Genomic DNA, 25,928 nt, shown 5'->3' with positions numbered 1-25,928 from the left:
TTTGTTCTAAGATACCCTTCCCTGATCAATCCTTTGACCCCTTCTCCTAACTCATCCTGTCTCCTTCTCTCTCTAACGCTCCTTCTGCTCTCCTCTCTCAGGGCTCTTTCCCTAATACAAAATCACAGAAACGTAAACACACCCACAAATCACCTCATGCTAACGGACACCTCTCCTAGGTAACATTCCGCCGTCTTCTTCATGTACAGTCCGTTGACCTAGGTTCCGAGGCCTCCTCAGTGAGAAAGAACATCGGCTCCCAATTATCGCCATTCCTTATGCAATGTTTCATCTCTCCTCCATGCCTAACTCCTAAAACAAAAGCCATTAGTTCTAACTAACAAAGGCAGCTTCTTACACCTGTAACTGAAACGTGAGAATCGAACATCCTTGTGTGCACATGAAATTTGCTGACTACTTCCAAATTGAGAGCCTACCAGGGAAAATACATTTCAGGCCTACACAATTCAGCTAACATAAGAATAAACAAACAGGCCTTTTATAGCAAAACGTGAACATACATTTAGGCCTTTACACATCAGGGTTTACACACATTAATAATGCTTTTGCTACAAACGTCTAATTTTGTTACATGTTAAGTATAGCTGGTTATTTCTTTGTGCAATCTTCATCATGGTGCACGTCTAAATCAAAATGCATTTCATTACACATAAGCTTTTCGTTAGGCAGCAATGACATACTAAGGATTACAACACCAAAAATAAACAGCTTTTCGTTTCTTCTTTGCATAACACACTAAGGATTACAACACCAAAAATAAACAGCTTTTCGTTTCTTCTATGCATAACATGAAATCATTTTCTAGTATTTCCCTTACACATTTTTGTAAATACAACACACTTCTACTGATCGAAATTAATACAACACAAATATTCATTCATTCATTCAAGCTTTATTGCGGTTTGGTTTACCATAAAAGCACATAAAAAAGAGTAAAACAATTCTATACAATAATTAATCAGTCAATATAATTCATATAATCACTGTTGTATAGCTAAGTTATTAAACATCCTTTAAGACTTAAAAAATTTCAATAGTGTCTCAGACTCTAAAATTGTTAAAACAATGATCATTACGCTAAATAAAATACAATCTGTTCTCTCATTATCCAATAGACTTAGTGCAGATATGTAGCAATGTTAGTTATCAAATTCCTTCGAATTGACCACATAGAAAGCAAATATTTGGCTACTGCAGACACAATCACTGCATTGGTATCAGTTTTTAGGATCCTAAAAAAAAACAAATATTGCTTTAAACCCAGATTTTTACACAACTGAATTATCCATTTCCTCCTGATGTTAACATATGCTGGACAGAAAAGGATAACATGGACAGTGGTTTCTTCCTCAGTTCGACAACCTGGGCAAGGGTGTGCCGGACCCCCTGTCCACCTATCAGTGTTAGAGTAAAAAGGCAAGGTGCCATATCTAAATTGCAACTAGAGCTTCTTCGCCAAAGTGGGTTGTATTACATCAATCTCCGGCACAAAGCTATAAAAGGACTTAACATCCAAAAAGATGTCGGTTAGGCTTGAGGTTTTTACTGAGCGGAAGAGATTCCTTAGATTAAAGTCTTTTACAACACATGTCATGGTTTTCTTGGAAATGGCTGGGCAAGAGACCTCGGGATTTAACCAGAGATCCTCGAGCCCAGACAATGTAAGTGATTGTCTTACAAATGTTAACCAAGGGATCCTACCAGATCCTAATGAAGCCATGACTACTTTGAGCTCCTCCTTGTAATTCACCAGCTCAGGGGTGCTCCACAGCCGCCTCCAATAGAGTAGGGGCCGAGCAGCAATAGCGTCTGCGATTGGGCGAATATTCAAGTCCAATCTGAGCGGGCACAAGGGAGTACTTTTTGGCACAAGGGAGTACTTTTTGGCAAATCCAGCCTTATAAAATTATTTTCTGTTATAGATAGGTCACTTGCTGTTGTATGTCCCCAGAGTTCCACCCCATAAAGGGATGATGCCCTGGCTTGAACTCTAAAGCTTTCAAGGGGGGCACTTATTATTTTCTGGGTACAATTCTTCTGCACTTTTAGGATACCCCCAGCTGCCTGGGTTAATCTTAAATTGGCCTTGGCCAATTGAGGGCCCACCTCATTTTGTTATTCAAAGTTAAACCTAGGTAATCAAAAGTTGGAACCCTTTTGAGGGGTCTACCTTCCATCATTGGATGGGGGCAATTAACAGTACTAGCATTAAAAACCATATACTTGGTCTTATTTATATTGACCACCAGGTTCCTTTTATTGCAGAATTTGGCAAACTGATTCAACACCCGCTGCATCCCCATTGGGGATTTAGAAAGCAACAGCGTGTCATCCGCAAACATTAATGCGGGAAATCTTTGGGCAGCCAATTTGGGGGAGTCAATGTCGTTTATGGCAAGGAGATCTTCAATAAGCCCGTTGAGGAAGAGGGAAAACAGGGACGGGGCAAGCACACAGCCCTGTCTAACGCCTTTCTCAATCGTAAATGGTCCAGTTAGCTGACCTTGCCTGCCAAAACGAACTCTGGCAAAAGTGCCTTCATGTAGAATCTTAAACTGATGACATAGATATGGCGGAACCCCCATTGATAATAAAATGGTCTATAGCTGGTTCCGGTCCATCAAGTCAAATGCGGACTTTAAGTCCACAAATGTAAGATATAGACTACCCCCTCCCAAGACCACATGCTTCCAATGAAGGACCTGCAACCGGAATAGTTGGTCTATTGTTGATGTTTTAGCCCTAAATCCCGCCTGAAGCGGGGTCAGGATGTTGTTATCCTTAGACCAAGCCTGTAAACGTTGTAACAGGAGCCTGGCATACATTTTTTGGGTCACATCAATAAGGCTAATAGGCCTATAATTAGAAGGTTGGAGCGGAGAACCCTTCTTATGAATGGGAATTATCTCCGCCCCCAGCCAAGTACTTGGAAGTGGTAACCCCTGCAATATCGCGTTAAATAATACTTGAAGGTATGGGGCCCAAACTGTCGGTTCTTCTCTATATAAATCACCAGGGATCCTATCCAGTCCTGGTGCTTTGTTCGGCTGGATGCTTAAAATGGCCGACTGGACTTCGACCAACGTGAATGGTTGTATTGACCACATGGGATTCGGAGCCAATAGGCTCGGTGGGGGCTCACTTATAAGTGTAGAGGAGAGAGAATAAAGATCTTTAAAATAAGAAGACCATGCTTCTTCAGGGATGTTTGGGGCAATTGTAGTCCTGCCCTCTGTTTTTCCAGTATGGACAAGATTCCAAAATGACCTTGGGTCCTTTGCCACGAGTGCAGATGTAATAGCAGACCAACGATCTGCCTCCCATTCTGATTTTGCGTTACTTAGCATTTTCTTATATGCCTGCCTGGCTTCTGTAACACAAAGTCTATTACCTTGACTTAGGGCCAACAGTAATGCCGCTTTCGCATCCCTACAGCACCTATTGAACCATGGGTTCCCATCATTACGAAGTTTAGGCTTAGCAAGACCTGTCTTGTAGAAAGTGTCCTTTAATGTTGAGACCAATTCCCTATGGATATCCGTAAGTTCACCCATATCAATACCCAAGGAATTGATAAGGGTGAGATTTACCCTTTCAAGCAGGGGGATTACATCTCGATATATTTTTGCCATAGATTCAGTGGACAAATTCACGGCTGGGTTTACACACATTAAAAATGCTTTTGCTACAAACGTCTAATTTTGTTACATGTTAAGTATAGCTGGTTATTTCTTTGTGCAATCTTCATCATGGTGCACGTCTAAATCAAAATGCATTTCATTACACATAAGCTTTTCGTTAGGCAGCTATGACATACTAAGGATTACAACACCAAAAATAAACAGCTTTTCGTTTCTTCTTTGCATAACACACTAAGGATTACAACACCAAAAATAAACAGCTTTTCGTTTCTTCTATGCATAACACGAAATCATTTTCTAGTATTTCCCTTACACATTTTTGTAAATACAACACACTTCTACTGATCGAAATTAATAAATATATAGGCGGGTGCGAACTATCTGTGATTATGATGCACCCCTAAAAGTTTTGAGCACCATCACGCTCCATCAGTTATTAAGAATTTCTATTGCAAAGTTTACTGCATCTGGCCCTGTGGGGCTCTGGCCCTCTACTTTTGTTTAGCAAGTTGCAATCCAGGTGCTAACTGGTTTGCGACCGCAAATCAAATGAATGGTAATGTTTTCAAATATTAAAAAGCTATTTTCATTAATTTGAATGTGAAGGAAATCAAATGAATACGGAATGCCTATTTTGTTACTAGAACTAGTGACTCCATAATAGTGGCTCAGTATTGGCGAGTCACAAATTATAGGGACTAAATATTTGCCAATACGGACTATTAGAAATCAGCAAAATTGCATTTGCAAATTAACATCAAGTGGAAGCAAGTGATAGTCACGTGCAAACTATAAAATCAGGGGTTCTATTTTTTGTCTTTTACAATGGCTGCACTATAGGATGGTAAGGAGAATGAGACTTCTGGCAATGCAACAGAGAGGAAAGAGGCAGGAGATGATTTTTAGGATTAGGCTGATTTAAGTGTACGAAACAGAGAAGGAGCCAGGCTGACTGAATAGACAGCTTATATATGATTTCATTGAAGAGTTAGAGCCAATGTGACCTACAAACACCCAAAGAAGTGGGGCTGTACTCACACATGTACAAGTCTTGCGTTCATTACATTTGCTTGCAACTGGCAGTTATCTCAGGGTTCTTTGATGCATTGGTATCTGAGACACTCACACACATATTTAGTTTCCTAGTACACTATAGGAAATCAGCAGTGGCCGGTGCAGGTAAGGGCAGTGGGATGTCGACAGACGATGGAATAGGTAAAATTAAATAAATAAATAAATCCTACTCCGTCGTCTGTCGACATCCCCCAGACCCACTGCCCAAACGCACTTACCTGCACCGGCTGCTGCTGCAGGAAATACAACAAACCAAGGTGGATTTCTACAGACCATCCTATTTTTCCCAGGGATTAGGACATGTTGATCGCACACACGCCCCTGATTTGCCCACCCTCTGCAATAGAACATCTGTATCTGAATAGGAAACGTCAACCCTCCCTAAACATACAGATTGCTTGCAATGCCAATAACCTTATTACTGATCTTGTAGCAAGATATCCAGGAAGCACCCATGATTCTTATAGAGTAGAGAAGGAAACACAATAAGTACTACTAACTGATAGCAAATGGAATTTTAATCTTGTCTAACATCATTTAACTATTATTGGTGACAATGCCAATGCTATACGTCCAAGGATACTTACTCTATATCACAATGCAGAGGAAGAAGTTCCAATACGGCACACAGACACCCTTTCTGCTCTGGAGTTGACTTCTGGTCTGCTGAAGAGCGAGTTTTGAAGCTTATATAAAGGTGGAGGTGCACTTCAGTATTCCCCAGAGACAAGGTAGTTCCCACGTGTGCCATATTAAACATTACAACAAGCAAAGAACCCGATGACAGCAGCTAAGATGAAGATTTCCAGCCCACATCCACTACATGCCACAGGGGTGCCAAGGAAGAGCAGGGTTACAGACAATTTTGTAAATATTAATTATCCTTACAGAAAGTTAAAATGGTGCTTGTTGCATGATTTTTAACAGATCTGTGAAAGCCTTTTAAAGCTGAAAACATGTTCCTTTGCTCACGGCTATATTTTCAGTATTGCTTGGCAAAAATAAAATAAGTATTGCACTCTGATGTAAATAATAGTTTAAGTACTGTGCCAAACATCTTAAATTCAATTACCGAAGCAAAATCTATCTTTTGTGATGCAAGCAATACTGAAAATATTGCACGAAAGTCGTAAGCAAAGAAACATGTTTTCAGCTGTAAAAGACTTCCAATGAATCATAGACCAACATTTATTTCCTAATACATGCACCTAATACAGGACTACAACTCCTACAATGCATTGCTATGGTTAAAAAAAGCATATCAAATATATATTTTTTAAAAGAGACAACAAAATGTTAGTGAAACTTATGGTACTATGCAAAAGGATTTCAAATACATACCTTCTTTTGGTGGTGCCGAAGTATCAATCTATTCCACTCCACTAATACTCCCTCCCTGGTGCAAAAGTGCTTTCAATTGCCTCCTCATGTTGTGTTGAAGGTGGCTCAGTAGATGGCCCGTCTCGGTGTGCAACCCCTTCTTTGGTTATGGTGCGCATTGAATGGCACTTTTATGTATTCCGTCTATACTTCAAGTGGCAACTCCTACAGCATTTACACATTCCTGTAGTCTTTGCCAAATGCACCTTTTTTCTTTCACGACGTGTGAGACAACGTTTTTTTAAATAACGTGCTGTTGTTACCACATGCTCCTTCACTAGGATTTCTAACTATATTTTGGAAAGTTCTCTCTTCCTTTTCCTTGCAGCGCCTGGTCTCTGAAGATCTTTACTAACATTCTGGTGGATATGAAACTAAAAATGTTCTACAAGGCATAAGAGCAACTAGTTTCAATACTTTTCTGTCCTCCTCCGACCTTTACTGTGTAAGCGTAGGCTCACTTCCTCTTTAGCATGTGTTAAAGAAAAATTGTGAACAACAATTTAAGGATAGCAAAATTACAACTATTAAGAAATGAGGATTTTAAATAGCAATTTCTAAGAAATCGCTATTGCATTCGAAGTACTGTAGGTACATATGACACTGTGATTGGAAATAGCCATGTCTTAATAAATCCAATTTTGGACGCGCTATATATATATTTATTTACTGTAGTACACCTGTATAAGTCGCAGTGCCCTTTAGATTATTATGTGCTTTTTCTCGGTTTGGTGAAAATCCATTCAGCCATTTTGGCGATAAAAAGACAAAATGTGAAGGTCATGTGCACAAGTCTGTGAATGTCCTGTGGGCATGTAGAGAAAATAGGATACCAGTGATCTGGTACACTGACACTAAGGCTCTCATTAAAAAAAAAAAAGTTTTTATTGCTATTTTTAGGAACTCAAGAGACATACAAGAATAAAAATAGCACAGCATTACACAGGTCCCAGCAACCTGTTGTTAAATGAAGTAAAGCATGATGTCTTTTAACAGCCCCTAGTACCCGATGGGTGTTCTCCACACCGCCCGTATTTTCCTCCATTTTCTGGGGCAGCCCCTGCTTTCGTAGATTGTTTTTTCCGCTAGCATACAACAGTTCATGTCTCTGCTCCAGTTCTCCAGCCTTGGCACCTCTTCCCCTCACCATGATCTAGCTATGTTTCTTTTGGCCACTTCCAGACCAAGTGCTATGCACATTGCCCTCAGTTCAGAGCTACATTTCGATCCCTGCTCAAACACGTGTTTACACAGTGAACGGAATTTTAGGTTGTGTGATAATTATTGCACCCTCACAGTTTTCCTCTGATAAATTCTAGCAGATCAAACCACCTGCAATGTATGGGGAGAAAACACCCAGAGAAAAAAGTCAAAACAAGTGGAATTCAGTGTGTTGAAAACAGATTCTGGATATTATGCCTCATTTTCCTGTTGCAAACCCTGGAGTAACGGTAAGTTCCTCATGTGGTATATACCCTATACTGTTCTGACAAACTTGAAATGAGTGCCTAAGTAATTATTTTTTTCCCAATGTTTATAGGCATTGGGAGAAAAACAATAAAATCTAAGAAAAAAAGAAAAGAAATTAAAGCAGCGAAAAAGGAAAAAATCAAAGCCGCTGGTGAAAATCAGATGCTTCTTTACTATGGACCAGAATGGGGGCGGGGGGGGGGGGGACTAATCACCAAGTGCGGGGTGAATTCATCAGTGAGGGGGTAAATGCCTCTGTCATCCATCTTCTTCCCCATGAACAATGTGGCATATGAGGCAGTGTAATTTTGACTCCCCCCTTTCATGTTAAACTAGGCCACATATATGTATACACATGGCCTCATGTACAAATGGGATGTAGCATTATTAACTTAATGTAGTGCACTTTAACAGATACAGAAAATGCACTGAATGTGTAATCTCGACATCTATATAAGTGTGCATATTAACGTTTTCCCTTATAATACCAACAAATTGAGGTTCTCACATATATCTGTATTTGTGTGGCTTGAATAATATTGTCAATTCTTAACCCCTTCGCTGCTAGGCCTTTCCCCCTCCTGTGCTAAGCCTTTTTTGGGCTATTTGGGGTAGTGCGCGCTAAGGCCCCTATAACTTTTTGACCACATTAGGTATCCACGCCAAATTTGCGTCCTTTTCTTCCAACATCATGGGGATTCTAAAGGTACCCAGGGTTTGTGGATTCTCCTAGAGGGTTCCCAGAAATTAGTCAAAATTCACCAAAATTTTGTTTTTTGTGTGAAAAATTAGAAAAACTGGCTGCAAATGAAAGCGTCTGGGTTTTTCTCTGCAAATGGTATCAAGAAAGGGTTTGTGGGGCTGAAATCACCATTTCTCCAGCTTTTAGGGAATGACAGATTTTTGTCAGAAATCCAACATTTTTTACACAGTTTTGACATTTTTCTGGGACATACCCTATTTTTGCTATTTTTTGTGCTTTCAACCTCCTTCCAGTTAATGGTAGAAATGGGTACAAAAGCAATAATGGATCCTGGAAAGCTATACATTTTTGAAAAGTAGACAAAATTATGAATTCAGCAAGGGGTCATTTGTGTAGATCCACCAAGGTTTCTTTATAGAAACTAACAGTTAAATATAGGAAAAATTAAAAATTAGTTGAAAAAAGCAGCCTTTTGTGTCAACGTTTTCACCTTTAACTTCTTCTAATTATGACATCTCTTTGAAAGCAATGTACCGTTACATCCGCTGGACCTTCCTGGCTGTGGGGATATATAGAACTTGTAGGTTCACCAAGAGCCCAACGAACCCAGAGTAAAAAACTGAGCAGCATTTTGTAATGGTTTTTTTTTGTTCCGGGTATATAGCAATTATTGTGGGAAAATGTATACATGGAAAAATTGGTATGAAAGACACCTATGTATTTCTGAAATGGGAACAAATTACAGAGTTAAGAAACGGTGCATATTTGCACATTTTCGAAATTGGGAATACTCATACTAGCATAAGAATTATTGGTCATTTTTCAAAATGACTTTTTTTTTACACAATGTCTTTCATTTGGAAGGGAGAAATGCATCAAAAATCAATAGGTAATAACAGTTGCTTTACAAATCTGAACTACCCTAAGTCTCCCGATAAAAATGGTACCTCACTTGTGTGGGTAGGCATAGTGCCCACGACAGGAAGTGGCTCAAAACCTAAGGTGAACACACCACATTTTCACAATGAAAATTTACACATTTTTTGCGAAGAGTCTAGCTGCAGTTTTTGAACCCTAGCTCTGCCGGCACCTAGGGAAACCTAGCAAACCTATACATGTTTGAAAACTAGACACCCAGGGGAATCCAGGATGGGGTGACTTGACTGCCTCCCACCATGATCTGTTACCCAGAATCCCTTGCAAACGTAAAAAATTGACAAAAAAACACATTTTCCACACATTTCTGTGATGGAAAGTTCTTGAATCTGCGTGGATCCACAAATTTCCACCCACCCCGCGTTCCCCAAAGTCCTACGAGAAAAATGGTACCTCACCTGTGCGGGTCGGCCTAGTGCCCGCAACAGGAAACGGCGCAAAACGCAACGTGATCACACCTCAATTTTGCAGTGAAAAATGACCCTTTTTTGGCAAAGTGCCTAGCTGTAGTTTTTTAACCTTAGCCCTGCCGGCACCTAGGGAAACCTAGCAAACCTATATATTTTTGAAAACTAGACACCCAGGGGAATCCAGGATGGGGTGACTTGAGTGCCTCCCACCATGGTCTGTTACCCATAATCCCTTGCAAACGTAAAAAATTGACAAAAAAAACACATTTTCCACACATTTCTGTGATGGAAAGTTCTGGAATCTGCGTGGATCCACAAATTTCCACCCACCCCGCGTTCCCCAAAGTCCTACGAGAAAAATGGTACCTCACTTGTGCGGGTCGGCCTAGTGCCCGCAACAGGAAACGGCGCAAAACGCAACATGATCACACCTCAATTTTGCAGTGAAAAATGACCCTTTTTTGGCAAAGTGCCTAGCTGTAGTTTTTTAACCCTAGCCCTGCCGGCACCTAGGGAAACCTAGCAAATCTATATATTTTTGAAAACTAGACACCCAGGTGAATCCAGGATGGGGTGACTTGAGTGCCTCCCACCATGGTCTGTTACCCAAAATCCCTTGCAAACGGAAAAAATTGACAAAAAAAAACACATTTTCCACACATTTCTGTGATGGAAAGTTCTGGAATCTGCGTGGATCCACAAATTTCCACCCACCCAGCGTTCTCCAAAGTCCTACGAGAAAAATGGTACCTCACTTGTGCGGGTCGGCCTAGTGCCCGCGACAGGAAACGGCGCAAAACGCAACGTGGTCACATCTCAATTTTGCAGTGAAAAATGACCCTTTTTTGGCAAAGTGACTAGCTGTAGTTCTTGAACCTTAGTTCTGCCGGCACATAGGGAAACCTACCAAGCCCATACATTTCTGAAAACTAGACACCCGGCGGCTTCCAGGGAGGTATGGCTTGCGTGGATCCCCCAACGTTTCCTTACCCAGAATGACCTGCAAACCTCAATTTTAGCTGAAAAAATCACTTTTTTCACACATTATGGTGTTGGAAAGTTGTGGCATCACCGGGCTCACACAAAATTAACACCACCCAGCATTCCCCCAGGTCTCCCGGTAAAAATGGTGCCTCACTTGTGTGGGAGGCCCAAGTACCCGCGGCAGGCAAGGGCCCAAAACGTAGTGAGGCTACATCAAAATGGCCTATCGCAAAACCACCTGGTTTTGCAAGGGGGGTCACTTGGGTTTTTGGCCCGGTGCTCGGCGGCCATCTAGGGAAACCTACCAAACCCATACATTTCTGAAAACTAGACACCCGGCGGCTTCCAGGGAGGTATGGCTTGAATGGATACCCCAACGTTTCCTTACCCAGAATCCCCTCCAAACCTCAATTTTAGCTGAAAAAATCACTTTTTTCACACATTATGGTGTTGGAAAGTTGTGGCATCACCGGGCTCACACAAATTTACCACCACCCAGCGTTCCCCCAGGTCTCCCGGTAAAAATGGTGCCTCACTTGTGTGGGAGGCCCACGTACCCGCGGCAGGCAAGGGCCCTAAACGTAGTGAGGCGACATCAAAATGGCCTGTCGCAAAACCACCTGGTTTTGCAAGGGGGGTCACTTGGGTTTTTGGCCCGGTGCTCGGCGGCCATCTAGGGAAACCTACCAAACCCATACATTTCTGAAAACTAGACACCTGGCGGCTTCCAGGGAGGTATGGCTTGAATGGATACCCCAACGTTTCCTTACCCAGAATCCCCTGCAAACCCCAATTTTAGCTGAAAAAATCACTTTTTTCACACATTTTGGGTTGGGAAAGTAGTGGCATCACCGGGCTCACACAAATTTACCACCACCCAGCGTTCCCCCAGGTCTCCCGGTAAAAATAGTGCCTCACTTGTGTGGGAGGCCCAAGTACCCGCGACAGGCAAGGGCCCAAACATTTTTTTGATAGGCAATGTTGATTTCGCCTCACAACGTTTTGAGCCCTTGCTTGCCGCGGGTACTTGGGCCTTCCAAGGGGTCACTTCCATTTTTATTTAAACTAATTCCCTGGTGTCTAGTGGGCTTTTCTGCACCCCTGGGAGCAGAAACGACTACTCAAAAGACCAATCTGCCCCCAGGGGGGGGCAGAAAAGTCTTAATAAAAATTTGGGACCCCAGGAAGCGACCCATGCCCAAGGGGTCGCTTCCTTTACGCAAAAAAATAACATCCCTGGTGTCTAGTGGGCTTTTCTGCCCCCCTGGGACCAGAAACGGCTACACAAACAACCGATCTACCCCAAGGGGGGGCAGAAAAGTCTTGATAAATATTTGGGCCCCCAGGAAGCGACCCTTGCCCAAGGGGTCGCTTCCTTTACTCATAAAATATCATCCCTGGTGTCTAGTGGGCTTTTCTGCCCCCCCTGGGAGCAGAAACGGCTACAAAAACGACCGATCTGCCCCCAGGGGGGGCAGAAAAGTCTTAATATAATTATGGGGCCCCAGGAAGCGACCCTTGCCAAGGGGTCGCTTCCTTAATTCAACAAAGACATCCCTGGTGTCTAGTGGGCTTTTCTGCCCCCCCCGGGAGAAGAAACGGCAACAAAAACAACTGATCTGCCCCCAGGGGGGGCAGAAAAGTTTTAACATTCATATGGGGCCGCAGGAAGCGACCCTTGCCCAAGGGCTTGCTTCCTAAACACAAAAAAGACATCCCTGGTGTCTAGTAGGGCATCCCTGCTCCACGATCGCGATGCTGTGCGCGATCGTGAAGCAGGAATGCCCAGCATTGAGACATCAGGGGAGAGGAAATACTCTTTCCTCTCCCCCGATGCCTCAAGGCATCCCAATTTCCCCCCCACCCACCCCACCGGAGGCAAACACGTACCTTTTTGCTTGGACGCGCTGGAAGAAATGAATTTCAACGCTTCCTGATGACGTCAGCGCGCGCTGTGCGCGCTGACGTCATGGGGAAGCGTGGGGGGGTTCGGGGGTGGCAGCGGAAACTCTTCCGCTGCCATCCCCCTCTGTGGGGGCAGGATCGATGCCCCAGGGGGGGAGCGCCAGCGCTTCCCCCAGGGGCTGTGCTCATGACGGAGCGGTTCCGTCATAAGCACAGCCCAACCGATGCTTATGACGGAACCGCCCTGTCATGAGCATCGAACGGGTTAAATGTCTGCATATTCATTTAAATAATACTCTCCATGTAACTGAAAAAATGTATCCATTTGAATAGTGCTTAACATCTATAATGTAACCGTATATTTATCTGTAATCATGCATTTAAAACATGTATTGAAATGCATGCCGCACGAAGTTGCGCTAAGTCTTTAAGCATTGGGATTTCTTAACCCCTTCTGTGCCATGGATGTAATGGTTACATCCTCGGCCATGGCACTCCTGTGCAGAGGATGTACCCATTATGTTCAGACACCTACCCACAAGGAAAGCGCTGGGGCTCTCCCCATGGGGCACCCACCCAAATGCCCCCACTAAAGATGGACCACTCTACCCCCCCACTGCAATTTCTGCTCCACGATAGCAGATGGGGCTGCGATCGTGCAGCAGAAATCAACACCACTAGTCACCAGGGATGTTTTTGGGTGTTATTTGTGGGAGGGATCCCTTAGGCAAGGGCCGCTTCACTGGGGGCATATTTAATGGCTGATTTGGCCATTTTTTTCAGCCGATCCGACCCTCATGGCAATGGTCGCTGCCCTGGGGGAAACATGTTTTTCCGTGTTGCGCCCTCCCTAGGGCTAGATCATCAGTTTTTGTGGCCGATCTAACCCCTGGGGGGTGGGTTGAAACCCACTGGAAGCCAGGGATTTTATGTTTATTATGATTACGGGGCGCAACTCCTTGGGCAAGGGTTGCTCCCTTTTGGGAGAAAATATTTTGGCTGGTTCTGCCCCCCTTGGGGGCAGATCGGCTTTATATTTTTAGGCCCATCTGCCCCTAAGTGGGACAGAAGCCTCTAGACCACCAGGGAATTTTTTTTATCTGACACATAATGTTTTGGGGAACGGTCCCTTGGGCATTGGTCACTCCCCTTTTTAGGGGGGGGGATATTTTGTGGCCCCTTGGGGGCAGATCAGCTTGTATTTTTTGGATCATCTGCCCCCAAGGGGGGGGGGGGGGCAGAAGCCATTAGACCACCAGGGATTGTACTATATATGGTGCATAATGTTTGGGGTGGTGGCCCCTTGGCCAAGGGTTGCTCCCCTTTTTGTGGTGAATACGTTGTCTGTTTCTGCCCCCATTGAGGGTAGATCGGCCATGTATTTTTAGGACCATCTGGCCCCAAGGGGGGGCAGAAGCCATTAGACCACCAAGGTTTTATTATATTTGGCGCATAATGTTTTGGACAGTGGCCCCTCGGCCAAGGGTTGCTTCCCTTTAGGGGATGAATGTTTTGGCTGAGTCTACCCCCGGGGGCAGATTGGATATATTTGTAGGCCCATTAGCCACTAAACTACCAGGGCAAAGTTTGCGTGTGAAATGTAGTTTGGCTAATGGTCTGAGTGTTCTGGCAATTGGCTGGCTGTGTGGAGTGGTGCAAGGCTGGCGGTGTGTGTGGCTTGCATTTGGATGTGATGGGCACGCTTCAAAGTGTTTGATAATGTAAACTGTTATTTTTTGTCATCATTTGTGATCGTAATGTTTTATTTCTCCTTTTTATTCTAGTGCCAAGCTTTTGTTTTCCTTTGGTGTAGCCCGTGCTTGCGATTTCGGCACTGGTAGATCTGCAGTTTGTGTAGTTGCAAATGTTTGGTAAGAAAAGTTTTTTTGTCAAATATGTTTTTATTGATTTTTCAACCCAGAATATAACAATACATACACCCTAGGAATCCTAACATAGCCTCCCAATAGCTATATCAATACACAACGTTCTTTCTGTTTTTAGGGTACCCCCTCTAACAGAGTCTTGTTAAACATACCAAGGCTAATAATGAAACATTTTACAATGACCCCTCCCAAACTGTGCTCTCCCCTTGTCTTATGTCCCTCAATCCTCCCTTTTGAACTGAAAAGAAAAAGAAATAGAACACAACAAATGAAGATAAACATAGCAGTAGACTCGGGTGACATGGAGGTGAATATGAATCTTGCAGTTGGTTCTCTAGTGGGTGAGACTTCGCTGTTCAGAACTGGAAGAGATGTAACCCTGATATCCGTGAGGGGCAGGCCACAAGTGGGAGATCCCTAGAGAGGTAACTCAGAGGGCCCCATACTTATTTAAAGTTTTTAAAGTCATCTCTAAAAATGTCACTCATTTTTTCCAATATGACTTCCTGACATAGGCGTGCGTGCCATTGTGTCAGGGCCGGTGCTTCCCTCTTTTTCCAAGCTGCAGCAATTGCAGTCTTTGCTGCTTCTAGGCAGAGCCATGGTATAGCTTGGTCGGATTTTGTTTGATATTTCATGCAGTTATCCCGTAAACCCAGGAGTGCGAAGTCGGGGTAACTTGAATGGGGTACCCCAACATGTCTTTGATTTGGGCTAAGATTTAAGCCAAAAAGAGAGGACTGTCGGCAGTCCCACCAAATATGACCAAAGTCACCTAGTAGTCCACAACCCCTTCAACAAAAATCTGATGTGTTAGGGAAGATTTTTTATTAATTTGGTGGGATATATGTACCAATCATAAAGTATCTTGTAGTGGGCTTCTCGGAGGCCGAGAGAATGATTGTGCCGGGCTATGTCTTTCCAGGATGCCTTTCACTGGATATCCGAAATGTCATGTCAGAGAGTGCGTTCCCAGAAATTGAGGTTACGTGGTTGTCGGGAGGGTAGTGTGTGTAGCAGGATGGAATATATAAAGGAAATGGCACCCTTAATAGTAACAGCCCCCTTGACAAAGCGCTCTAGTGGTGTGAGCTCCCTAATCTCTACTTCTCGGATCTCTGGCTCTGAGTCTAGCAACTTGACACAAAATTGTTGAATATAAATTACTCTATATTGGTGCAATGCTGCTTCTACTATGTTGTTTGGCCTAACTATTTGATTATGTCCTGGCCACACTCTTTTGTTTATGCCTTAGTTTCTCTTTTCCCTAAGTTTTTTTGTCTCTACCACACTTCCTGTAATTTTATTTCCATGTTTTTCATGATGTAAATTAAAATGTTTTTTCTTATAAGAAGTATATGACATAGTCGTTATTATATTTCTGTGTTGATTTGCTCCAGTCAAAATTGTTGAAAGAGACCACTGTTTCTTTAATGTATTCTACCGAGCCATGACATGTACATGGGGGCCCATCGTCTAAGGTCAATCTTTAATTGGCGGAGGAGTGGAGGGTAGTTAGCCACTAACATACTTATGTTCTTGGGAGTTACCTTAATGCCCAGGTAAGTGAGCTCTTTCCTTGCACACTGAAAGGTGGTTGCACCCACCAGCGTCCCATCTCCATGTTGGTCAACGTCAGGTTAAGGAGAAAGGATTTAGTTAGGTTAATGCGTAAGCCCTCTACCCTGTCAAAGAGTCGCAACTCCTCTTGCAGTGTTGTCAGAGAATGTTGTGGATCTGTAAGTGTTAGTAAGATGTCATCGGCGAACAGTGAAATCTTATGATCTTCTAAGCAAAAACAGATGCCACTGATCATTGAGTTCTCCCTTATCTTTGCTGCCAAAGCTTCAATACTGTGCGCAAAGAGAAATGGGGAGAGCGGGCATCCTAGTATCTTCCCCCTGCCCAGTAGAAAGGAATCTGAGCTCACCCCATTGACTAGTACCCTAGCGCATGGCACAGCAAAGTTAGCCTGTATCATTGCTATAAAGGCCTTGCAGAAACCCAATCACTGCAGGGTGTGAAACAGAAAGGGCCATTCCACCCTATCAAACACTTTCTCAGCATCTAAACCAAGCAGTACTGTCATAATATGCTTTTTAGTGGCCTTCTTAACCAAATGGAGTACCCTCCTTACATTATCATGTGCCTGCTGGCCTTTAATGAAGCCTGATTGATCCGGGTGGATCAGAACTGGCATCAGGTCCTCCAGACGCGAGGCCAAGATTTTAGAGTATAACTTCACATCCAGATTGAGCAATGCTATAGGAGGGTTGGAGCCACATCTTTGTGGGTCCTTTCCTGGATTCGGTATAACCGAAATTATGATCTCGCTCATTATTGGAGTCACACGTTTGGTGTCTGCTATATGATTAAAAAGACCAGTCAGGTAGGGAATTAGATCTGAGCTAAAGGTTTTATAAACTTGTGCCGTCAGGCCATCCGGGCTGGGTGGACTTGTGAAGCTTCAGGGCCCCTTTTCCCTGTCGTACCTCTTCCTCACTTATTGGTTCTCCCAGTTGCTCATTTTGGGATGAGGTTACCAGTGGAATTTTCACTGAGCATAGGTAGTCCTGTTGCCCTTGCGTATCGGTCTGGTCAGCTGTATACAATGATTTATAGAATCTCCCAAAGGTCCGTGCTTTTCCTTGCTCCATAACTTCTAGTTTCCCTGAGGGGGCGCATATATCCCCAATATAGTCCTTCTCTCTTTGGATTCGTAGTTGTCTCACTAAGTGTGCCCCTACCTTGTTGCCATGCATGTAGGACATTTGCTTAAGGTGGAGCAATTTCAGTTCTGCTTTATTAATATAAATCACCTTTAGTTTCACCTTCATGTCTGTGACTTTATGTTGGAGGGTTAGTTTGGGGGTGATTTTATGGGCGTGTTCTAGAGTTTGTAGTTTACCTTCTAACGTCAGACGTTCTTTGGTCCTCTGTTTAATAAGGGCTGAGATCAATGCCATGCATTGTCCCCTTAGGGCCACCTTAATGTGTCCCAATTTTTAGCTGGCGTAGTGTCCTGGGGATTATTCAGTTGGACGAATTCCCAAATGGCCATCCTGATATTGTCCCGAAGTGTTCTGTTAGCAACCAATGCGTTAGAGAAGAACTAACAAGTATATTTGGGCGGAGAGTTGTTCCACTCCAGGGAGATGACCAGAGATAGTAATGGAGTATATTGTCGCTTTTCTGATGTTGTGGATAAGGGCCTGACTAAGGAAAACATAATCTAGTCTGGAGTAAGTATGATGGATGTGGGGAAAAAAGGTGTTGTCCCAAACCTCTGGGTGACTTTCCCTCCAGGCATCAAGTAGTACTCGGTCTTGCACAGCCTCCTTTATGCTTTTCGTAAAGCCACCCGTGGGCGATCTGTGGGGATGTGTACTGTCAATTCCAGAGTGCCATGTGAGGTTAAAGTCCCCTATTAGGCTTATGTCTCCCTCTGCAAATCCCCCCAAGAGTGCCAATTCAGTTACTGTTTGATGCGTAGGCTGTTGCAATCGTGCATAGTTTCCCACAAATACGACCCTTCACTAGCACTACTCTCCCCTCCTTGTCTGTTTTTAAGCCCTCTGGTGGAAATTTTAAAGGGGAGTGAAAGAGGAGCACCACATCATTATGTCTTGTGGAAGCGGAGGATTTGTATATCAGGAGATACATCTTGTGTTTTAGTCTGTGGTCCTCTGATCTTTTAGGCGGAGGGTTGTTCCACTCCATGGAGACGACCACTGGTGCATGACCGGAGATAGTAATGGAGTGTATCATTGCGTCTCTGATGTTGTGGATAAGGGCCTGACTAAGGAAAACATAATCTTGTCTGGAGTAAGTATGAAGGATGTGGGAGAAAAAGGTGTCCCTAACCTCTGGGTGACTCTCCCTCCAGGCATCAAGTAGTACCAGGTCTCGAACCGCCTGTTTTATGCTTATCATAAAGCCACCCATGGGCGATCTGTGGGAATGTGTACTGTAAATTCCAGAGTGCCATGTGAGGTTAAAGTCCCCTATCAGGCTTACGTCTTCCTCCGCAAATCCCTGCCAATAGAGTTGTTATGAAAGCCACCTGGTTAGTGTTTGGTTGGTAGGCTGTTGCAGTCATACATAGTTTTCCGCAAATACGACCCTTCACTAGCACTGCTCTCCCCTCCTTGTCTGTTTTATAGCCCTCTGGTTGAAAGTTTAAAGAGGAGTGAAAGAGGAGCACCACACTATTATGTTTTGTAGAAATGGAGGATTTGAATATCAGAGGATACATCTTGTGTTTTAGTCTGTGGTCCTCTGATCTTTTGAGGTGGGTCTCCTGCAGTGCTATAATATTATAGTGCTGATCGAACAAGTATTTCCATATCTTTTGATGCTTGGCTGGGGCCTTTAAACTTGTAAAATTCCACAAAAGAGCATTAATCACCATGACAGCAACAATTTCTCCCCTTCTCGATTTTGAAATCTCCCATCTCTTAGCCTGTCCTCCCTCTCTGCACTCCACCGTCCAATCTTCCCACCCATCCCGGTGACTCCCCCATAGGGTGTAGTTCCACTTTGAGGCAATCGTTGTTGCTCACAATGAGGCCGATTCACAGAAATAATCTGAGACAAAATACTAAATTTACTACTTTTGGGGCCTCATGTAGGTACCTCAATACCGGTCGGTAACGGCCGAAAATCGGTAAATATCCCGTTACCGACCGGTATTGAGGCACTTGAGATGTAGGTGGCTGATTTCTGGATTTGGTATTTACCGAATCGGAATTTTAAGAAATCGGTAAAATACCGATTCGGTAAATACCGAATCCAGAAATGCAATGTAGGGGGCACTCAAGTGAGTGCATTATTGGTGTCTGGATTCGTTATTTACCACCAACTACAAGTTGATGGTAAATGACGAATACCTTACAAAAAGCATTTTTGTGCTATTTGTAAAGTGCCATGTGGCAGACATACATACCCTTAGGGCATGCATGTGCGCCACATGTGCACACATGCACGAATCAGGGGTGCAACAGGGTGTCAATGTGACACCCTGCCACCCATGATAATGCCTCCCCTATTACCGATTCGGTATTTACCGAATCAGTAATAGTAACTGGCTTCCCATTCATTCCTATGGGCCTCCAGGCCCATAGGAATGAATGGGAAGGGATGCATTATTACCGATTCGGTAAATACTGATTCATAAATACCGATACTTACTGAATCGGTAATAATTGCCGATTATTTACCTACATACTATTTACCGATTCATAAATACCGAATCGGTAAAATTCGGTATTTATGAATCGGTAAATAGTATGTTACCTACATATGGCCCCAGGTATTCACAGAAGGCATTTAGTAGTGGTAAAGTTAGTATTTTGTCTTAAATTAGTATTTTGTCTTAAGTTAGTATTTTGTCATAAGTTAGGATTTTGTCTTAAATTAGGATTTGTCTTAAGTTAGTATTTTGTCTCAAGTTAGGATTTTGTCTTAAATTAGAATTTTGTCTTAAATTAGAATGTTGTCTTAAATTAGTATTTTGTCTTAAGTTAAGATTTTGTCTTAAGACCAAAACTTAAGACAAAATCCTAACTTCAGACAAAATACTAATTTAAGACAAAATCCTAACTTAAGAAAAAATATTAACTTAAGACAAAATATTAACTTAAGACAAAATACTAATTTAAGACAAAGTACTAACTTTACTACTACTAAATGCCTTCTGTGAATACCAAAAGTAGTAAGTTTAAGATTTTGTCTCAGATTAGTTCTGTGAATCGGCCCCCCCCAATCTTTTAAGTGTCCCCCCGAGTACCTGCAAAAAGAAAAAAACATAAACCCCAAAACAATTTCCTTTGGGACAACGGGTCCCCAGTTTAGTCAACAGGTGTAGTATGCGTAGATCATTGGAGGCAATTCGGACCGAGATTGCTACCATGGCTCTAGCCTAGCAACTGTTTGGAAGGGGCATTGCAGCATCAGAAGTGTGTTATATGACGTGTGCCTTCGGATGAGGGCTTGTGGAAAAAATCTAAAATATTCATTCCTTTTTAAGCCTCAACATGGAATGTAACATCCGTCCGTATCATAGTGTTCATTCCTGTTTGTATTCCCGTCGATGTGTCCAAGGGCAGGCGAGCCAAAATAAGTGGTGACACTCTGCATGGTCAGCACCTTCTCTGTGGTCTGGGGGGGGGGCGCTGGGAGAGCTAACGGCCCTGCCCTCAGATCCCAGCGGAGGACATCTCTGGGGCGTCAGGCTCATCAGGGTCGTTGCATCTCTTGGGGCACGGAATCCTCGAAAGGGTAAAGGCCTCTTTCACCTCAGTGATTTAGTAAGTTTTATTTTGGAATTCAAAGGCCAAGCCAAAATGGTAAGTTCAGAGATATTTGATGTTCTCTTGTGGGAGTTTGTCCGTAAGCGGCCTAAACTGCTGTCATCAGGCCAAGGTCCCTACACAGGGGAACCCCTGAAACGTCACAGTGCCTAATTTCCTGGCTGCCAGGAGGATGGCCTCTTTAGTTTTGAAAGAGTGCAATTTAGCCAAGACATCTCTTGGGCGCCTTTCGTCGCCCAGGAGGGGTTTCCCCACTCTGTGGACTCTCTCTATTTGACCTTCACGGTCATTGTGCCAAGTATTTAGGAGAAGAGCCCTATCATGAAGGCCTCCAGGTCTGGGCCCTCTGCTCCCTCCTCCAGGTTCCGGATTCTGATGTTATCGCATCTAGATCGGTTTTCCAGATTTTTGTTTTTTAACAAGACTGTTTGCAGCTTTGTTTGGAGAGCCGTATGTTGTTCAACCACTCTAGACCCCCCAGAGTCCACGTCCTGCTGTAGCGAGGTCAGTCTACCATTTAGGTCAGCCTTCAATGCCTTGAGGGAGGTTCTCATGTCTGCCTTAAGTTCCTCCCTTAGCTCTTTCTTGAAATCGCGTAAGGAGGCGAGAAGGTCCTCTTTGGTAAGCCCCATTGTGGTCTCCTCCCCTGTGGTTGATCGGCTTCCTCTGGATCCCATGGTGGTGAAAAACCTGGATACTCTGTTCTTTTGCTATTTTTTGGGTGGCATAAAAGAGGGTCCTTGAGTGTACCCGTGTGAGGTTGGATGGTGCCTAGGGAATGCTGAGATAGGCAGGTTGCAGTGGAGGCAATATCAGCTCTGACCAAGGTGGTGAATGCCCCTAAATGTCCTCCGGACAGAACCCCCATGTGCCGTCCTCAGTAAGCCCAAGGCCACTCATCAGATGACTGGGGACGGCGGCCATGGCCCCGTCTCATGGTGTGACCCCACCACTCCTCCGTGCTGCTCCAAGAGATTTGCCGTGTGTGCTGGGCTCACCTCCTCCTCGAGTAGGCAATAGTTCAGATTAGCACCCCAGCCTTTCTAACATGTCTCATGCTCCAGCTCTTCACCTCACGTTGCGAAAGGGCTTCTCCACTGTATCGAATGAGACTTGTGTGGTTTCGTAGCGAGCCGCCATGTCACGGTCAGGCATCATCAGTGGTATCTCTGTGTCCACCGCTCTTCCCTGTCGAGGAACAGTCCCCCCGCAGGCCTGGAAGAGCCCCCCCGAGGTCCAGCATTGGTTACGCTGCAAGGCTGCTCTTTCATCTGCTAGCCGTTGCCTGCCAGCGAGCCATGTAGTCCAGCTGCCATCTTAGGGTCAGGAAGGCCACAACCCCAGGTCGTGCCACCTCTCAGCCATTGCTCCACCCTCGGTTCTTCTGCGTGCCTCCACCCAACATGGGTGCCCCCTCAGGCCGAATGTGCCCCCTCACTCCATGTCAAGGTGTGTTTCGACTGGAAGCCTGCAGCACGCCAGTGCAGCTGTTATTTTTTGTTCCCACTCACTATCATGTTTCGGGCGTCTTCTCCTGTGTCCTCGGTGAGTGGGGCAGCTGCCAATCGCCTTCGGTGGAGCACCGACCCCGTACCAAAGCATGTCCTGGAGTCTGTCAGACGGTTGAGCATTTTACCGGTATTTTTAGTCCAAGTAATAAGAGCACCAGTTCTTTAGTTACAACTGATTCACTTGTTTTACCTCTAGAACGTTGAAATTTTAGCGAGACGATTTCTGTCGGTGAAGTTCATAAAGCAATATTAACTTCTGCAACTGAGAAAGCACCGGGTCCAGATGAGGTCCCAGCTGAGATCCCAGCTGAGATTTTAAAAAACAATCTTGATTTGCAGGCCCCTGTGGTAACAAATGTTTTTAGAGCAGTAGTCAACGAGGGACTCATAGAGGCTTGGAGGCAATCCATAACTGTCCCTATTTTTAAGAAAGGTGATCGAAACTCACCCGCAAATTTCAGGCCCATTATATTGCTAGATGCCTCAGTTAACAGTTTTGTCAGGGTAATTTTTGCAAAACTAGAAGAATGGGCGAAAGAGAAATCTTGTTTTATGGAAGTCCAATATGGGTTTTGCCTGGGCTTGGGTACAACCGAGCAAGCCCTGAATTTATATCTGATCCTAGGTAAATATGTCAAGGCCAGAAGAGGGGCCATGCACATGGCTTTTATGGACCTCCCCTGTGCTTTGACTTAGTAGACCGAGATATATTATGGGGAATCCTGGATTGGGCAGGTGTTGACCCTGCTTTACTTTATAAAAGCTTTACATCAAGATACCCACATGATGGTTGGATATATCCAGCAAGGAGATTTTATGCACTCTGTCCAAGTGGAACGTGGAGTAAGACAAGCTCATATTTTGGCTTCTTTTTTCTTCCTAGCCTATATAAATGCCTCAGAGACGTTTTTAATATCACGCACTTGTGACGTCCCTAAAATAGGTTCCCGCTTATTCCCTGTACTATTATATGTGGACGACGCAGTTTTAATCACATGCACAGCAAATGGTTTGCAATTGCTCTTAAATGGTTTTAATAATTGTGGCAAGATTTGAAGCTCAACCTGAATCTTAAGAAATCGTATGATATGACTTGTGACCCAAAGAAAACCTGGTCAAAAACTTTTTTATCGGGGCGACCAAAGTTTTCAAATCAAAAGATTTTAATTATTTAGGTCTCATGTTTAATTAGACAAGGCATGGGATGGAGTCTTCTTTTGAATCCATTTTTAGATTTGCCAGGAATTTAGGACATAAACCCCTAGCAGAAATGATTATGCTCTACTAAAGTAAAGCCCTTAGCGTGGTTCAATATGCAGCAGGAGTATGGGGATACATTGCCCCTAAGGCCTTACAGGGAGCAGAGAACACATTTTTGAATAGGCTGTTGGGAACACCAAAATCAACCCCAAGCTTTATGATCCATAACGAACTTGGGGTAGGCTTTTTGAAAGACAAGGTAGGATTGAGCCCTATTCAATTATGGTGCAAAATTTGGATGACACAAGAATTGGGCTTCACTCAAAGTATAATCAAACACTACCTTGCGCAGAGTAACATGATAGCCATCCCATGGCTTAAGTATATTAAAAACACCCTTAGCAGGGGGCGTGGTCTCGCACCACGACAAGATGGTGGCTGAGTTTTAAGCTCCGCTCGTACGCGGAGAAACTCCACGGAATACAGCCGGTTTCAGCGAGTTGTGCCACATTTCGAGGATGACGTGCGGATGATGAAGGGTCGGGGCGATGATTGAACCCGTTCCGATCCTGGAATCTTCTTCCGCGGACCTGGTAGATGCGGCGGTGATTTCCCCTCAGTGAAGCACCTGTAACGGCCGCCATTTTGCGATGGCTGCTTGTGAAGTTGCTGGACACTCTGAGGTAATCCGGCGCTTCAGTAATTAGCGTACGGCAACGCTTTTTTTTTTTCCCTCCTCAACATTTATGAATGTGCTGCCGTAAGAATTGTCATTCAGCACGCTATCATGTCCGGATGTAGGCGAGGCATATATTTTTGTCCTCCTCACTTCATGCCCCAGTCGCAACATGTTATTTCTAGCATCAATTTTTTGAGAGCTATTTGGGCGATGGCGCCAGCTGCAATCTTCTCTCCTTTCTATGGCTCTTAGCTTCCTATCCAGTATGTGCTTACCTTAATTTTTTGATATTTGTTGTCACACTTCCTAGCCTCTTGGTGAATTGTCCTGTTTAACAACGACGCTGTTTTGCTCACATGTGTCAACTATTGCTAGAGTGATGACGGAAGGTGTCGTTCTTTTGTGATTTTTTTTTTTTTTCTCTGTTCTCTGGTCCCCGGAGACTTTTTGAGGAGTGAGGTGTCTCTTTTTGACAGATGGGCAGGCGCAAGTCTTTATTGAAGATCACTTCTCGACCACCTTACCGTTTCATGATGGCTAGTGAAGCTTCTACTGCGGCTAGAGCAGTCTCTTCAGGTACCAAGCCTAAGAGAGCCAAGAATGACCCTCCCTCACCCATACTTTCCTCTCAAAACCCTGTTCTGGATACTATTTTGGATGAGGTGAGGGGTCTTAAATCTTTTATGGCCACTACTAATGAGAAGCTACAGCTAATTGAGGATAGGTGGATTACTATGGAAGCTAAGGTGTTTGATATGGAGCAACGTATTAGCGATGTGCAGGATATTTCTACTAAAATTTCAATTTTGGAACAGGAAATCCAGCGTCTTAAACTGCACACAGAGGACCTTGAAAATCGTAATCGGCGTAACAATCTACGCCTTTATGGCTTACCAGGAAATTTGGAGGGTCCTGATTTGCTCCTTTTCCTGAGGAAATTTCTGACTGAACTTTTAAGCATTTCCCCGGAACCTGCTTTGAACATTCAACGTGCACATAGACTTGGTTGTCTTCAGCCTAATGCTTCTAAGCCTAGAGGCATTATCATGTTGTTTTTGGAATTTACGGACTTAATGCGAGTCCTATCAGCTGCCAAGTTGAAGCGTCACCTTACTTGGTCAGGTCATAACATCTTTATTTCACAAGACGTATCCAATGCTACCAACGCGAGAAGGAAGGAATTTCTGGCGCTTCGTCCACAAATGAGACAGTTGAATGTTCGATATGGTATTCTACATCCATGTCTGTGTAAAGTCACTCATGATGGCTCCACTCGGTCTTTTGATGACCCTCTTAAATTGAAGTCGTTTCTTCAAAACCTGTCCTCACGTGCTGCGGCTAGCTCTTCTCCTTCTACTTAATGTCCTTGTGTCTTTTTGTTCTTCCTTTTAATTCGGCTGTTTCTTGGTTTTCTATTTGTATCTTTTTCTCTGTCACGTCATCTCTTGTTGGTGCTGTTACGCTCCATGCATTTGTTTTTATTGTTGTTTCTCTTTAGATCTGGATATCTTTCCTTGATCTATCTTTTTTCACTTCTTTTTCTATCCTCTATTTATCTCTTTGCTTTGTTACTTTTCCCGTCAGTTTGTCCTATTATGCATTTGATAATGTGCTGTTTATTGCGTATGTCTTTTGGAATTGTCCACTGTTCTATTGTATATTGTGGTTTTTATTCCTATTTTGATCAATTTTGGTGTCTCTTTTCTTTTAGATGTCTCCCTGAAGTGTATCACCTCCCTCCGTATTGTTCCCCTCCGATCCCTCATTATGTGTAATTTTGTTACATGGAATGTTCGTGGTCTGGGCAACCCCGTCAA

General features: G+C 43.7%; 1 long non-coding RNA gene across 1 annotated transcript in view; it reads left to right on the top strand.

Annotated features, from left to right (window-relative positions):
- Positions 1-25,928, top strand: part of LOC146785260 (uncharacterized) — a 34,216-nt gene extending 8,288 nt beyond the window's left edge. Inside the window, exons 2-3 of the long non-coding RNA XR_014970947.1 lie at positions 14,309-14,395; positions 25,823-25,928. This is a non-coding gene — a long non-coding RNA (uncharacterized LOC146785260). The remainder of the gene's footprint in view (positions 1-14,308; positions 14,396-25,822) is intronic.

This window comes from Triturus cristatus, chromosome 11 (assembly GCF_964204655.1).
Source record: "Triturus cristatus chromosome 11, aTriCri1.1, whole genome shotgun sequence".
Classification (NCBI taxonomy): domain Eukaryota; kingdom Metazoa; phylum Chordata; class Amphibia; order Caudata; family Salamandridae; genus Triturus; species Triturus cristatus.
This window is presented reverse-complemented; position numbering and strand designations above follow the sequence as displayed.